Source organism: Ambystoma mexicanum, chromosome 12 (genome assembly GCF_040938575.1).
Source record: "Ambystoma mexicanum isolate Mex_15411 chromosome 12, UKY_AmexF1_1, whole genome shotgun sequence".
Classification (NCBI taxonomy): Eukaryota; Metazoa; Chordata; class Amphibia; order Caudata; family Ambystomatidae; genus Ambystoma; species Ambystoma mexicanum.
In genome coordinates this window covers 1,025,907,743-1,025,924,709 of record NC_090936.1, presented here as the reverse complement: position 1 = coordinate 1,025,924,709, position 16,967 = coordinate 1,025,907,743, and positions in this window count along the sequence as shown.

Below are 16,967 nucleotides of genomic sequence, written 5' to 3'. Positions count from 1 at the left end.
GAAAAAGAAATCATAGTGAAACACAGCCAGAGGTGAATTGTGAGAGGAAGCAAGGGAAAGGAAAAAACAAACAATTTAAGCTAAGAGCGGCAAAAAAAAAAGCAGAGAGAAAGACGACACTGAACGTGATGAAACCCCTAAAAATTGGAGTGCTTATAAAAACAACAGGGGGGCACAACTTAAAGAAGTACTTCCAGTTAAGCTCTAAAAGTTCGAGTAGAAACAGAGTCGAACTTTCCGATGAGGAGATCTTGCAGGCACTTCAAGAATGCTGGCCACAAGTCAAATGTAGACGAACTGAGGAAGCTCAAGCCTTACCGCACAGGGACTCGATAGAAGCAGGAGAAGCACCTCAGGAGCCAGAGCTGACCACTAAGTCGGGAGAAGTACCCAGGCTCCAAATAATGGCGAAAGATCTGCAGATCGGCGAATAGGAGGCGAGTCCCACGTTGATTAAAGAACCTACAGAAGAGCCTAAAGGGGCCACAGAAAGTGGCCACGCTGCAAGAAGAAATTCCAAGTATTCCCTCGGAAGATAATGAATCGAGCCAGGAGAGAAGCCCCAACACACATAGCAATCCACAGCTCCAAAAGCCGAACATGGAAGAGGAAGTAGTAGTAGCAAAGCTGGTGAACGACATAATCGAAATAACTAACGAGAGAACTTCGGGACGGGGTACATTCGAAAGCTCCAGGAATAAGATTCTGATGTTAACCCCGAGTGATTCAGGCAACCGAAGAGCCTCAATGGATTGTCCGAGGGTGCACCCTACCCATGGTCTCACAAAAAACTCGGGGCAGAAGGCCACGTCAAGCGATTGGAAACCAGAAGCGTCCTTAAATTTAACAGCATCGGAGACATCGGCTAAGAAAGCAGACATCTTTTCGATAATGTCATCGATCTCCATAGCCCTATCGCCATTTATGAAACTCTATGAATCAATCAGTGAAAGCCTCAAATACCATACCTCAATACAGGCTATGATGAATAGCAAACTGATCTTCTTGGAGGCATTCATTATGGCGAAAGAGAAAAAAGTAACAAACTTTACATCAACTGAAAATTGCAGTACTTTGGACTTTACTACAAAGCCTGTTGGGTCCTATCCAATGGGAGGTAGCAAATCCGCCAGTACCCAAACAGAAGTTACAATTGACCTGACAAAAGAGTCAACGAATGAGACAGTGAACGGATTACCATGAACAAAATATCAAGTTCAAAAAACTTTAGACCAACTTTTCAAGGAACGGAGGATAAATAATACGGTCCACCAAGAGAGTGAAAAGAACAGGAAAGATCTGAATCAGCACCCAGCAGGAGATACACCTTCGGGAGACAAAAACAAATTAACAACATTGACAATCGACCTGAGGGACAATGGCAAGATCCAAAAACAAGACCCAAAAGAAGGCAGATCGCCGAAGAGACAACCAATAAATCGACAGACATTGGATGAGATCGAGGACCATGAGGATCAACGCACGAACATTGCCAAAGAAAGACCTATTAGCCCAAGTCGGGGTGGATCGCCTAAGATGATAGTGGATTTTCTGGAAGATGAAAACATGATGAATCTGAGCCAACACCCATTGTTTGAACAACAGTCCGGCCTCAAGCGCATTCAATACAACGCTTCCCAAAGAAAAATGTTTACCAAGAGGATACCGTTCAAGCAAGAAAGTTGAAGCCGAAAAGGACCAGGATCCTCTTACCCCAGATGATTGACGTAAGAAAGGGACAAAAAAGACAAAGCGAGACAAGGAGACCAAAATAACATCTAAAAAGGAAGAAAAAAGAGACACCAGGAATGACCCATTAAGAACAACTTTTCGACCAGAGGAGAACTCAGGAACATACAGAAAAGTACATTTTGTTACAAGAACAGAGCAATACCACAAGAAGATGAAACTCGTCGATAAAAGGAAATGGATCTTAAAACTGGAACAGATCCTTGGTAACGATGATGACGTAATTCTAAATCGTAGGGGAGACTCCTCCTCCTTTCCCGCAGCAAACACCATGGACAGACCTCTTTAATCTCTTAAATACACAAGGAGTAATAATGAGCAAAATAATTCAGCACAGAAATAATGCTTTTGTGTGTTTGTGCAGATCAGATAGGACTGTGGTTAAAGGTTCCCCCTGCACATCCCTAAACCCCCAATAGGCAATATAAAGAGATAGGAGGACAGAGCAGGTATTCAGGAATGGCAGAATTCACCCAAATTATCAATCCCACGTTTCCCCAGCAATCACAAAAGAAAAATGGAATTGACTATCAACCTGTCAGAACGGCTTTTAAAGTTATCCTTGAGAACGGACTGGACACAAACCTTAAATATGGTATAAATTGTTAAAATTGCATAAATTCTTATGGGAGCCCCTTTGGATGGTTACACACAAACACAAGCAATGATTCAATACCAAGAAACTATTTGAAATCCTAAAATTCAAGTTGGGAGCAATCAAAAGCTGTTTTACACGTGTCAGTATTTTCCCGAAAACGAAATTTGCGGCAAACTTTTCACTGCGCGATAATCGGTTTAGATGAACAACGGGATGAGGTTTTAGATGCCGTTTAAAGCTGAGGATGTTAGCTACAAGCAGAAGTTGACATTTTGTTTCTAGCATGAAAACTGAGGAAGTGTTATGGATGTTTTAGTGGAGGTCGCTTTTTCAAGATAGGCGCAAGAATGGAAAATGGGAATGTGCTTTTAAAATGGCAAATGGGATTTCTAACACTAGAGGATGACTATGAACAAAACAAAACCCCACAAGAACACAGCCACTTGATCAGAATGACTGCCTGCCCGGGAAGCGCTTTCTTCAGATGAGAAAAGATCAGTGCAAAGATAGTTTTACCAATACTAGCCAGGAGGAAGATAGGAGGGATAGGATACAGAGATTATACAATTCAAAAATATTTCTAACAGTGCAGGTTCTGAAGACAAGATAGGATGGGTTTAAGATAGGGATTGACTAGACAAGGTACATATGCTAGTGACAGAGTTTTATAAATACTCACTGGGCACATCGGATTGGATCTGCAATCAGCGAGGAGTTCTGGTCACAGCACGGCACAGGACTGGATCAGATCTGCAAGGCACTCTGGTCACAGCACGGCCCTGGACTGGATTGGCTATGCCCTTTTTGGTTCTGATGATAATTATTTCAGCAGGCAAGCAGTACAGCGCAGCCCGGCTGTAGTATGAGGCTTCCCCTTAGGTTTGTGGGGTTGGTTCTGGTTCTGGAAATTGAGGCCTGCTGAAAGTGGTTCAGCTATGCAATGGGTTCTGCTTTGCCAAGTTTCTGGAGTCTGGAGCAAGGAAGATGGAAAGTTCTGCAGCAGGGTGCTCTGCCAGCATTCGGATAGTGGGTGAATCTGTCTGTATTTTTCTGCTCTCTGCTGTCTCTATTTATGCTATGATAAAGGGGGTGTGTGTGCTGGTTTATCCTAAGCTCGCCCCTTTGACAGGGATTGGTTCAGAGTCTCCTCTCCGCCTTGATAGGAGGAGAGAAACAGGGTGTCACCTTTATGGTGTGGGTTTATGAGGCTTAGAGTCCACCCCTAGCCTCTTGAACACAAAATCTACTTTTGACACAATACATATTTAGACATAGGCAACCTCTATAACAACCACATGTACAGATTACATATTTTGTACAGCGCTACTCCTCCAAACCCTGTAGCTGTGGGATCTTGTGTCTGCTTTTCACAGAATTTTGCCCTTTTCATCCAGACCACAATGTCCAATTTATCAGAAAATTTCTACAAATGTGCACATATAACGTGGGCATAAGTGTATAAAGTTTCATACTTCTAGCAGAAATACATTTGGTGTAAAATCACATTTTGTGGTGTTTCCTTCCAAAATATGTGACACGATTTTGCCGCCTTTTTAAATGTGCAGCCAAAATTTAGATTTACAATTCTGTTACTTTTGTGTTTTTGACAATTTTAAGTGGCAAGTTATATGTATTTAAACAAAATGTTTTTTGTGAATGTTCAGCCTAAGATGGCTGTTTGGGTCCACCTCTTTTTCTCTCCCTTCAGCCCAAAAGCATCTCCTCCCTGTTGGCTCTTGGCAGAGTCCATTTGCGACAGTCCTCACACCTCGCATTTCCTGCTTTGCAGCTGATTATTGTTTCCTTCCCCACTGCAGACCAGGTTCTTCCCCCACCCTATAATTATTGCTTAGGTGTGATTTCTTGGTGGAGGGAGCTGGAGGGAGAGGCCTTGCCTCTGTGAGGAAAGCTGTTATTCCAGTTTGGTAGCTTTTAGCCAGCTTATTTTAACTGTTAATTCTGTTGAATTTTCCCTTAACATACAACAAACTTGTGTGATCACATCACAGCTAAATACCTATTCAAGGTGTTAAACCATGGAATCAAAACAATTATAAGATGGGTTACTCTCAATAACAGGCCTCTTAGATTGCAAACATTTGATTTCAGTTTATACATGTTTAAAGTTTAATCCTGCAGATCCTGACAGCTGTCATTCAGGCGGCCGAGGGTACTGCACCAAGATTTTGACAGATCCACAGACGAGCCACTTTTGCTGTGAAAATCTCTTGATGCTTTCAGCTTTTCAGGACATTGTAAGTTCACAATGGTTTCTTGAACTAAGTGAATTGTAGCACACAGAAAGAATTGTGGATGTTTGAGGGAGTTTTGTACCAACATTCTGCAGTGTCAGAAACAAAGAAAAAGTGATTTAAAGCAAGATGTTGGGTTTCCTTCAGCAAAGCACTGCTTTTCCTTCTGTACTCCATCTTCACATGTTGTGGAGCCCAGTGACATGTCTCAGGAGAGAGATCTCTGTTCCACCACTGACAACATGCATGGCAGATTAGGCAGCCATCTTTTTGTGCTTTGCAAGGTGTCATTTTCAGAGGTTTTGGAGCGCACAGGGGTTTGCGTCCATTTTGATGTTTCTGGCACCTTTAGAACACAGTGATGCCACATGTCGGAGCAAAAAGTGGGTTAAATCATCCCACACTCTCTGATCGACCCTCCTACGTCCAACTTGGGTCCTTCACTCTATCTCACTCTCTACCTGTGGTGTTCCCCAGGGTTCTAACCTCTCTCCCTGCCTGTTCAACAAATACCTGGCACCTCTTGCCAATGGCATTGCCACTCTCTGCTCCAACTTTCAGTGCTATTCGGATGACACTCAACTTGTTTTCAGGCTCCCCTCTGCCACCTCTTCTCCTTCTCTCATCTCTGACTGTCTGTCTCCTATCCAGGGGTGGTGTGCCCAACAATCTCTGCCTTAATGCCAGTAAGACAGAGATTCTCATCATTGGCACACCTGCACCCTCCTTTCCTGTCACTCTCTGGTTGGCCTCCCTTGGCCCTCTTCCTGCTCCCACCTGTGAGGCTAAGAACATCAGGGTCATCTTCAACTCCACACTCTCCTTTTCTCCTCACATCTCTGATGTCTCTAAGGAGTCAAACTACTAGCTGCACCTCCTCAGTGGTATTCTTCCTTTCCTCTCCTTCCCCCAGAAGCTCACTGTCTCTAGAGCTCCAGTTCCCTCTAGGCTGGACTAATACAACTGCTTCTTTCTAAATATGTCTGCTTCTTCTCCCCGCCCTCTGCAACTCATCCAGAACAGGACTGCAAGACTTGTCCTTGGCCTCAAGCCCAGGGATCGTATCTCTCCAGCACTGACATCTCTGCATTGGCTCCCAGTGGCTCCAAGGATTAAGTTCAAGACTCTCTGCATTGTCCACAAGACCTTCTGGGGCCTGGGTCCTCAATACCTCCAACTCTCTCTTCGTAAATACCTTCCTACTCAAGCTCTTCGCTCCTCTACCTCAATTTCCCACAGGGTCAGTCGCTCCTCCAAGCAATGCGTTGGTGATAGATCTCTTTCTTCGACTGGGGTCTCCCTCTGTAAACAGCCTCCCTGCCTCTCTGAAACTTAAGAAGAACCATCTATGGTTCTGGAAACACATAAATACCTTCCTTTTTGCTTCTGCCTTCTCTCTTCCTCTCCTCTGATGATTTCCTGTCTAATACTGTACTGGTCACCTGGCTACCCTCTGATTTTGGGCTCAGGTGCCTGCCCGCCCAGTTGCACACCTGCACTGCCTACCAGCATCCCTTGCACCTGGGTCTGTATCTGTAACCCTACAGTTCCCCTACCAGCACTTTTGGACACCTGCTGTCTGCACTTACCCTTGAACCTACCACCTGCTGGTCACACTTCTTGTTATTTGTTTTAATCCCAGGTACAGCACTGCCCCCTCCCCTTTCCCCTGCCACTTTTCCCCTCCTACCTCCCATGCACTTGCACAATCTCAATGTCACTTGGCCTAGTAAGATAGTTGTCTCTGTACTCCCTCTGTTCCCCCTTCCTTGCCTCGTCGCGCCTTGAGACACTTGTGTATAGGTGCGTTACAAATACCATATCCTACCATAAAATATCATATACAAACATGAGTAAGGGGAAAATTATGAAGGGGGAATTTTCTGTTGCAGGATGGATTGGGCACTGTACTGTATGTCCTCCGGCAACGAACATTCCCTGACTCTATAATATCATGCCCCCTAACGTCTCACATTCTTTATTTTAGCAGAAATGTATTAGGGTTTCCTCTTCCCTGTTGGCTGAAGACCAGGCTGGACAAAGGACACATATGCATAGACTGGGTACAGTAAGCTCTATCCCCTCCCAGGTTAATGGAGCAAGGCCTAGGGCATGACTGCAGTGAATCCGTTCAGCCTAAACTGGAATAAACAATGCACAGTTGTCAGAAAGCGGGGTGGAGAACATATGTCCCTTGGCGTATGCGGCAGGACTGGAAGGACTCAGCCGAGAAGGATCCTCATCCTCTGTCATGCACACTGACTAGAGTGTCACCCGCTTCCCCAAATCTCTAATGATGGCAGTAATGATTAGTGTTGTTCACTTACTTCAAATCACTGAAAGTGTTACAGATTGCTTGCCGAAGAAAAAATGAAGTCTGCATCGCCCTCTCTGACTGGGCGCCAGTCACTCACTACCTCTCCCAGTACTTCTTCCTGGATGCTCTATAGTTCATTAGGCCATCCCGAAATGTCCAAGAGCATGCCCCCAGCAATGATGTCATACCTCTCCGTAAGCTGCCGAAGACTAAATTGGATATCCAGCCATGTGTCCCCCTTTGCGCCATTTGGACAAACTTCAGATTCACTTTTCAAAATCTATAGCGTAGGTCCCTCCTTGAGGGATCACCCAGAATTCGGTTGATTCAGGTGGTTGTATGTGATTATAGCGAAAACTATTTCAGAGAAGCAATTTTTAACAAAACAAAAACAGCAAAAAAATACCAATTTCTTTTTTTTTTTACTTGGGGTTCCCCCACAAGACCCCCATTTCCCTATATGTTTAAACCCACCCAAATCCCCTCCCCACCAGTTTCATCCCCTTACGCCACCCCCCCCATCTAACACATCTATGTTTCCACAAATATGCAGTGTTTTTTTTGCTGTTTTGTTTTGTTATAAATTCCCTCTCTCTAATTGTCTTTGTAATCACTGGATACTGATTCAGGTTTGCTGTAGGAAGGTTCGCCCAGTCCTAGTAGCTAGGGCAGTTGAACATGGTGATGCAAAGGAAGAGGTCGTCTGGGGAGAGCGAAAGTTGGCAAGGTAAATCTCCCCTCCATTTTTTATGATTGCCACTTTTTATTCACAATCGGTTGTGTTGCCAGTATTTTTCTTTCTGCAGTGATTCATGTATTACTGTTGCATACATATTGTTTAGTTATTGTATCTGTATTAATTATGTGGACAGATTTTAGTTATACCTTTTTTAAACGTTGTCATTGGTTATTATTTCTGGGTTATTGTGTAACAGAAACGCAAAGAGGATCTCGTCCTCATTGTCTGTCTGGATAATGTTCAGCTTCCAGCAGGGCTTCTGAGGGAGCCTGACAGGTCAGCACAGCAGGGACACCGCTGCAGGCATCCCCCTTAGGCTCCTGCTCAGAAAGACAGCCCAGGCGATAAGGTCATGCATGTTTGGATCCAGCCAGCAGCATGAAACAAGAGAGAAAACATACATTCCCTCTGCAGGGACCAGACCATGCTGCCCTAAAATGGGCATCCGTGACCCCAGCAAGAGCCCTGGGTGGTGCGCTGCAGGCAGTTCACACCCAGGGCCTTTTAACAGGCAGAGTAAGATGGCATAATTTAACTGCAGGGCAGACTAACTCCAGGGAGTCAAAGTTCTTGGGCATGTCTTGGGCATATCCTAAGGAGGGTTGGAAGGAGTGCGAATCTGTGAGCTATGCTTTTCTTTATTTAGTCGTGCCTCATGCAGACTGTTGCCAACAATATTGCATTTATCAGCAATCGTCGTGTAATAGGCAGAGACCTGCTTTTTCATATAGCTTTATAGAAGTGTAGCGAGGGCCGCAACGGGCCTTACGGGCCCTGAAGATCAAGTTGAAGTCCCAAACGTAGCGAGGGCTTTTAACGAGGTATGAAGGACCATAACGCCTGGTACAGTCTGAGCTGCAGGTTTATAAAGCTATTAGTACATATTTAATTCAATTAGAAAAAAAGAGAAATGACTAATACATTGAAATTTGTTGAAAATAGAAAATCCAGACAATACGCTATGGTTAAAAAAATATATATTTAATTTTGGTTCAAAATATTTCAAACAATTAAGTGACAGCTAAAAATTCCCACATCTGAATAATAGCACACATAATGAAATTAGGCCTGTTGGCTAATATTCACAGCTGCATGAATGTCTTACTTCTGCGTATATTTTTCACAGTAAGTTGTTCAAAATTGACAGTGGAAGTTCATCAAACTGCAAGGATAGTTTGCACTGTGCTAGCCAGGGATTGAATATATCTGTGGACCATCCGGTTGCAGTTTGTGTATTGGCTTTGCATGTGTTAATTTCTAGTGCATTTAAATCGGCATCTGAAAAACAATGGGCCTCATTACACGGTAGGCGGTGAGCCATGGCGCTATTAGCGCCATGGCTCATGCCGGTAAAATACCGGCACCGCCTTGGTGGAAAGGGGATTTACCGCCCCATGCCAAGGTTGGAGGGGCGGTAAATCCCCCTTCCACCATTGCCCTTCCCCATTCCCATTTCTGCCCCATAGGGCTCTATGTGAATGGGGAAGGCGCTAATTAAGGCACCGCAATTTTGTGGTGCCGTAATTAGCTCCGAGGTCCCTTTGCGGGTTGGATTTTAACGCCTGCAAAAAGCAGGCGTTAAATCCCCCAACCCGCAAAGGGACCTCGTAGTAAGGCGGTAAGGATTTACCAGTACCGGTAAATCCTTACCGCCATCCGTGTAATGAGGCCCAATGATGTCTTTTTGGGATGTGAATAGTTTTCTTCAGTTTCTTCATTGAGTCACTCCTCTAGGGTTTGATTTCCAAGGAAGTTAAATTACATTTGTTTCATTGTATTAGACACACACATAGTGTAGAAGTAGAAAGTACAAGCTGTTATCCTGGAGGTGTTTTCTTGGTTGTGGCTTTTTTTAATAGTTTTTTTTTTTATAGGATTGTGGGAGGTAATTAGCAGTGGGTGGAGTATTGAATTGGGGAAAGTAACTGCAAGTGTGAGTATTTTCTTTTCAGGCAGGGGAATGCATGGCCAAAGTTAGTAGTTACAAATGTAACTATAATATTGATTCATATAAACTACAATATACAAGGTTTTTTTAATAACATTTAGCAGGTGGGCAGCGCTGGGATTCAACACTGTATGATATTTGCTTACTTTTGTTGCTAGATGTTTGTTTCTTTTTGTTGCGCTGTTTCACTGTTATGTCGCCGTGAAGAAAGTGTTCATTTTGTTTTCTTCCATGAGGGGGCTGGAAAACGTTAGGTATGCTCAGAACAGCAGAGCACAGCAATGCAACAGATAGAATATGGCAAATACACTTTTGCCGGTGCGGAAAGGGAAACAGTGGGCTTCATTCCGAGTCCGGCGGTAAGTAACAGTAATTACCGCCATGGCGTAAATACCATGTACGATGTGGTCGGAAGGCGCTATTTCCACCATATTCCGACTTCGCGTGCACGAGTATTCCGCCATGGCGGTAAACTCCCTTGCGGCATAGCGCAAAAGGTCCCGTCAAACCCCTTACCACCATAAACCTAGACGTAATTAACACCATCGCCTTCGATGGAATCCGTAATTAGCGGAGACCGTAATTTACGCTAACCGTAAATTACGGCCACCGTTAAATACCAGAAACGGAAATAACGTCATCGCACAGGAACGGGAAGCATCACGGCGGCCATATTTAAAATCACAATCCATTGCAATCCTCTCCATACAGGACATACAGGACTCCATACAGGACTCAGATCGACCAAATATACAACAGAGAAGATCATCATGCCTAAAGTTCTGAAAAAGGGCGCTGCGTGCATCCGAAAAGAAAAATTCACCCAGGATGAGTTACAGGTCCTGGTCGACACTCTGCATGAACATGCAGATATCGTATTCTGCAGCGACATGCGTAGGCCCACCATCCTCAGAAAGAAGGAGATATGGGAGTTGGTCGCACAGAGGGTGAGCGCTGTTGGGAACACCCCCCGCAGCACAACGCATTGCCGCAAACGCTGGGATGACCTCCGTCTCAGGGTGCGGGCCATCATGTCAGAAAACCATCAGCAGGCCCTGGAGACAGGAGGAGGCCCAGGCTCACCCATTAAAATGATGCCCTGGGAGGAAACATGTGCGGAGATGATGGGCACAGAAGCCATCGAAGGTGTGGGCGAAATGGATTGCGGCGATCCCTCATCCGCTGATGCAGGTGAGTGTCATGAGTCCAAACAGTACATGAATCCCTAATGTAATTCACTGCAAAGGGCCGGCCAAAGAGTCACATCATGTTTGCTTCGTAGCCCCCCCCCCCTTGCAACCATGTCGTAACAAGTGGGACCCAGGATGATGTCAGGTGCAAGGCTGACACCCATATTGGCCATGCCACACAGAAAGCTGGTCAATGTCACTCACCACAGTACTCCACCAACATGATTGACCCCACCAACAGTATGCTTTTACCATCCAAGCCAAGTTCACTCACCGACCAAAATATCACCAAGACGCTGCTCTCCCAATGTGTTACCATAGGCTTGAAGTCATGATGACCCCCAGATCATTGATCATGCTGTCTCTCTCTTGCCCCCCACAGGTAGCGGTCATGAAAGTGAGGAGCAGGAAGGGTCCCGGCCAAGTACCTCCCGGGACAGGGGCAGGGTACAGCGCATACCTGCTGGCACACATAAGGCCCATACTACACCACCTGCTCCAGCAACCCCCATGGAGGGTACACAACCCCCACCCGCGCACCTGGACATGGCTGCAGTTCCGCCGGAAACATGCCCCACGCTGCACCCTGAGGAATCCAGCATGTCAGGGGAGAATGCTGCCATGTGCCTCCTTAGTGTGCCAGACATCCCCACATCCTATTCCGTGGTCAACGTGGAGGAGACCAACGTCTACAGCCCTGAGTCACCATCATACAGCCAGGTTGCACACAGCGACTCTGGGTCGAGTGATGGCCCACGTCTCACAGGCGAAGGGGTAACACCTGTCTCACATCAGCCCACTTCCCCTGCCGAAACACCTGAGAGGCCTGCAGGCCCAATACCGAGCCTGCCAACCACATCCCCCACATCGGCCGCAGAAGCTGTGCACTCCCAGAACCTCACGGCCATGATTGAGGAGTTTCTCCGGGACAACCGGGAATCAGGGTTGGTGCATCACAATGACCTGCAGGCTCTGGGCGAGGTCATCACTACATCCACAAACCGGCTCTGTGAGGTGCTCGGCAGGATTGCTGATGCCCTGGAGGCAGCGACCCCCAGATCTCAGCCCCAGCAGGAGGAACCACCCTCCCAGTGCTCCTCCACGCAGACCAGCCCGGTCCGCAGGTCACAACGCACAATGCGAAAATGATTCCTCATGCTCGGGGCGTGCCCATTGACTATGAAGCCACACACATGTGGCCTATGTAGTATTGATGGGACCATTGTGGGGCTGTTGTGGGGGGAGGGTGAGGGGGGTGAGGGTGTGCGTGGGAGTTGGGGGGGAGGGGGGTGAGGGTGTGTGTGGGAGTTGGGGGGGAGGGGGGTGAGGGTGTGCATGGGAGTTGGGGGGGAGGGGGGTGAGGGTGTGCGTGTGAGTTGGGGGGCAGGGGGGTGAGGGTGGAGGATTATTTGCACACGTTTTCACATGATTATACAATACACAGTTTGGTGTATCCTGGAAAACAGAGTGGACATTGATCATTGTGCATGTGTCTATTAATGTCTCACAGTGCATGTAGTACATGTATCCCCACACCAAGTGCCCAATGTCCTGTCATCCTCACCCCCTCAGCTGACTTGTGACTCAGAAATATTGGTCAATCAATGCTTGTCGCACGTGACGTCCCTCCTGTGCATCGGCCCCGTGATGCTGTCCTGCCATTCCTTCCTCCTCCTCCTCCTCCTCCTCGTCCTCTGGTGGTAGCAGACCCACGTCAGGGGCAGTGGCACGTTCCGATGGATGCACATGTTGTGCAGCATTGCACATGCCATGGTGATCTTGGCCACCTTCTCGTGGCTGTAGATGAGGGCCCCACCTGACCGGCTGAGGCAACAAAATCGTGCCTTCAAAAGGCCGAAGGTCTGCTCTATCACCACCCGTGTACGGGTATGAGATCTATTGTAGTCCTCCTGGTGCCTGTTTTGTGGGTTGCGGACCGGGGTCATGAGCCACGGCTTCAATGGGTAGCCAGCATCACCTGCATGAGAGTGGAATGAAGGTAAGTGTTCGTGCAATCATGGTGGAGAATTGGGCTAATCTGACATTGCAGCAGGTGTTCACTGGCCATGCACACATGTCCCAGGATACAGTCACCCCATTACATCGTACAATGGCGTTGACTGTCCCACCCTTATGCATCTCTCTACCCCACCCTTTACCACCCGGGTGGAGTATGCTGACAGCCTACTCACAGCCCCAATGGACTGCCATGGCCCATTCCGGTTACTCACCAAGCAGCCAGGTACGTCGTTCAGCATGTCGCTCCATGTAGCGTGGTAGTGTAGAGTTGCGCAGGACCAAGGAGTCATGAGTTGATCCGGGGTATCGGGCATTGCATTGTGTGATGGCTTTACTGGCATTACACACCATCTGGACGTTGATGGAGTGATATTGCTTGCGGTTGCGATACGGCACCTCCATGGCATGGGGAACCACAAATTCTACGTGGGTGCAGTCGATGGCACCTATGCAATTTGGCATGCCTGCAAGTGAATGGAAGGCAGCTTTGGTATCATATGTCTCCTGGGGAGTCCGGGGGAGGCATATGTAGTCCCTTCTGTGCTTGAGGAGGGCATCAAGCACTTGGTTGAGTATCTGGGAAATATATGGGCTGTGAAATGCCATGCATGTGCCCCACTGTATGCTGGTAGGTCCCTGTGGCAAGGAAGCGGAGCACAGACACTACCTTTAGTAGAGGGGGGATGGCAGTGCTGATTTCTATTAGGCTCACTATGTCGTTATGTATCAGGGCCACTATGGTGGTTATCGTGTCCCGGTCAAGCCGGTACAGGGTGTGTATCTGCTCTGGTGTGAGGTTGAAGGGGGTGGGTCTGATGCGTGGAATTGGGGGCTGCCGGCGTGGTAATGGTGGCTGCACCGGTAGGGCATGCTGGGCCTGTCTCTGCCTCCTTCTCCTCCTGTGTATCCTCTGTGGTGGGGGCTGTGGTTGCTGTGGTTGCTGTTGTTGATGTTGTCGTCGTTGCTGCCTTGCAAGCAGGGCCTCCAGCTCCATGAATGCTGCGAGAATTGGTATCATCTTGGTGTGGGAGGGGGTGTGGTGTGTGGGTGTGCTCCTTTTGTGCTGTGCCTGATTCTATGGACTCCACCTGTGCTGATTGGGTGCACCTGTTCCTCTTTCTGGAACTGTTCAGGGTTGTTAACACCTTCTCTGCGATGCCGGTAATTACGCCATGGCGTTAAGGTACTTTGCGCCCTTGTGGAGGCCGTTTTTACCATGTCCGCTTTACTTGGGATCAGCACTGGTTTACGCCTTAGCGTTATTTCCGACGTGGTGTCTCGGGCGCGCGACACTGGTCCGCTATTTACGCCGTCGTACTTTACGGCGGCGGTAATTACGGTGTGAAGGGTCGGAATAGTCCACGGCGGAAAAGGATGGCGGAATTACTTTACCGCCATCGTTTTTCCATTAGCGCCGGACTCGGAATGAGGCCCATGTGCCTTAAGGAGGTGACTGAAAAGAAAGCATTTATTTGGATACCTTCCATGAGGGGGTGGGGGCCACGTGAGGCTGGCTCGCACAGCATTGCGGATACATAAAGGGCCTCATTACGAGTTCGAACGGTAGCCGTGCCTGCATTACAGGCACGACTACCACCGAACTCGCATCCGTCACCCGCGAATGGGCACTTACCGGCCCATTACGAGTTGAATGGGCCGGTAAGTGCCCATTCGCGGGTGGCGGTAATGCCGTGCTCCTCAGGCAGAATGGGGATGGGAGAGGGAGCAAACAATGGGCCATTACGAGATGGCCCGTTGTTTGCTCCCTCTTCCCCTCATGGGACCCGGTAAGCACGCCTGGTTTTCCCAGGCGTGCTTACCGTGTCCCGCGAGGGGACCTCGTAATGTGGCGGAACGGGTTGAACGGCGCCGTCACGTTTTACGGCGCCGTTTAACCTGTTCCGCCAGGGTCGTAATGAGGCCCAAACTATTGAAGGTCCGGAATGGGACGCAGGGAGATGAGGAAGGCCTCAGCAGTTTTCTACAAGTGTGTTTTCCGGGCTGTAATGGGCGGCAGCGGCATCCAGCTTCAATTATTTTCCAGGCTGTATTGTATCTGCAGGATATACCAGTTCGAATAGCCTGCAGATTACGCAATCAGGTTAGTGGAAATACCAGAAGGGTGTTCTGATTGTGATTACTACCACAACCTTGTGTACTGATGTGTTAAACATTTAATTTCTGTTGGGACCTGAAGCCATGGCACAGAAAAGGCAAATGTTCTCATTGACCATTTTAGCACTACTGTGGCGTTCATCCCCCGTTCCAGGGTCTGGAACTGGGGAAGATGGCGTGGCAGCTAAAGTTATCGGCCCAAGCAAAGTAAGTAGTTGAACCTATAGAATACATGGTGTAATATGGTTTATAAGGCAGCTCAGTGGCTGATTCATTTTTTCAAAAGGTCTGTATGAAAGCTGCAGATTACAAGTTGTATACTGGATGAACTGCCAAAGCATTTTAGTCTTCTGAGGCTGATAAAATGAATAAAATCGAGTTAGCTCATGATATTATATGATATGATATGATATGGCATTTATAACGTGCCTAACACAAGTGTTTCAAGGTGCGACGAGGCAAGGGAGGGGAAACAGAGGAAGACAGAGGAAGACAGAGGAAGACGGACAGCGATCCTACTAGGCCACGTGAAATTGAGATCACGCAAGTGCAGGGGAGATGGGAAGGGGAAAGTGCAGGGGTAAGGGGAGGGGGGTAGTGCAATACATAGAATAACATTAACATAAATAATAAAATAATAAAAATGTGGGTGCTGGTGACAAGTGCAGACATCAGGGGTCAAGTGCTAGTAGGGGCTGTGGGGATACAGAAACAGTCCCCAAGTGCAAGGGTTGCCAGGGGGCAGTGCAGGTGTGCAACTGGCAGGGAGGGGACCTGAGCCCAAGATCAGAGGGTAGCCAGGTAACCCGTACAGTTTCAGATTCAGCCAGGAGATCAGCAAGGGAGTGGGGGAGAGAAAGCAGAAGCAACGAGGAAGGTCTTGAGGTGCTTCAGGAACCAGAGATGGTTCTCCTCAAGTTTTAGAGAGGCAGGGAGGCTGTTCCAGAGGGAGGCCCCAGCAGAAGAAAGAGATCTACCACCAACTTGCTGCTTGGAGAAGCAACTGATGTTGAGGGAGTTGTAGGCGGATGAGCGAAGAGTTCGAGAGTGAAGAGATTTCAGTCCTGGAGAGTTATGATCCTTGGGCTTGAGGCCAAGGACAAGTCTTGCAGTCCAGTTCTGGATAAGTTGCAGAGGGCGGAAGAGTAGAGGCAGGCAGATTAAGAAAGAGTCAAGTAGTCCAACCTAGAGAGAACCAGAGCTCTGGATACAGTGAGCTTCTGGGGGAAGGAGAGCAGGTAGAATGACTTCTTAGAGACTTCAGAGATGTGAGTAGAGAAGGAAAGTGTGGAGTCGAAGATGAATCCTGAGGTTTTTAGCCTTGCAGGTGGGAGCAGGATAAGGGCCAAGAGAGGTCGGCCAGAGAGTGACAGGAAATGAGGGAATGTCGGTCTTACTGGCATTAAGGCAGAGATCATTGGTGGCACACCACTCCTGGATGGCAGAGAGACAGTCAGGAGTCTTGCCCTCCTGATTGATTTAAGAATGTTAGACAATGTCAAACAGAACTGGTTACAGTCTTAAGTCTTAGGGGAGTTTTCCTAAATCCACCAGAAGACAGAGGAGGGAGCTGCAGGCATCACCCACCTGTCATGAATGCTGCAAGAGAGGGGAGAAAAACCAAATCAATTTTTGGTAGGAGGCAAGCCTCGAGTCTAGGCAAGTATCAATCTTTCCCAAGACCAGACTACCCCACCATAGTTTGTGGGTCCGGGAAGAGAGGAAGAGGAAAATTAATCTTGATAGGGAATTTGTAACTCCGATAAAGCCCATGCCCCAGACAAGACTACTCATCTACCAAATGTTGTAGTTCATCGTTGATTTCACTTTCCTTTTAGGAATGATCATGGCTTTGTGACAATGACCGGGCATAAATAATTATACACATGTTCAATTTATAATTAAATATGGAGAAAACACTGTAGCCTAATATCCCATGCAGGAGTGACGTGTTTTGTGCAGTATCCCAGAATCACTTCTAGGTGATCACATTTTTGGCAGCCAAAGAAAGCAAGACCCATCTCGGTACAGTGATTTCCC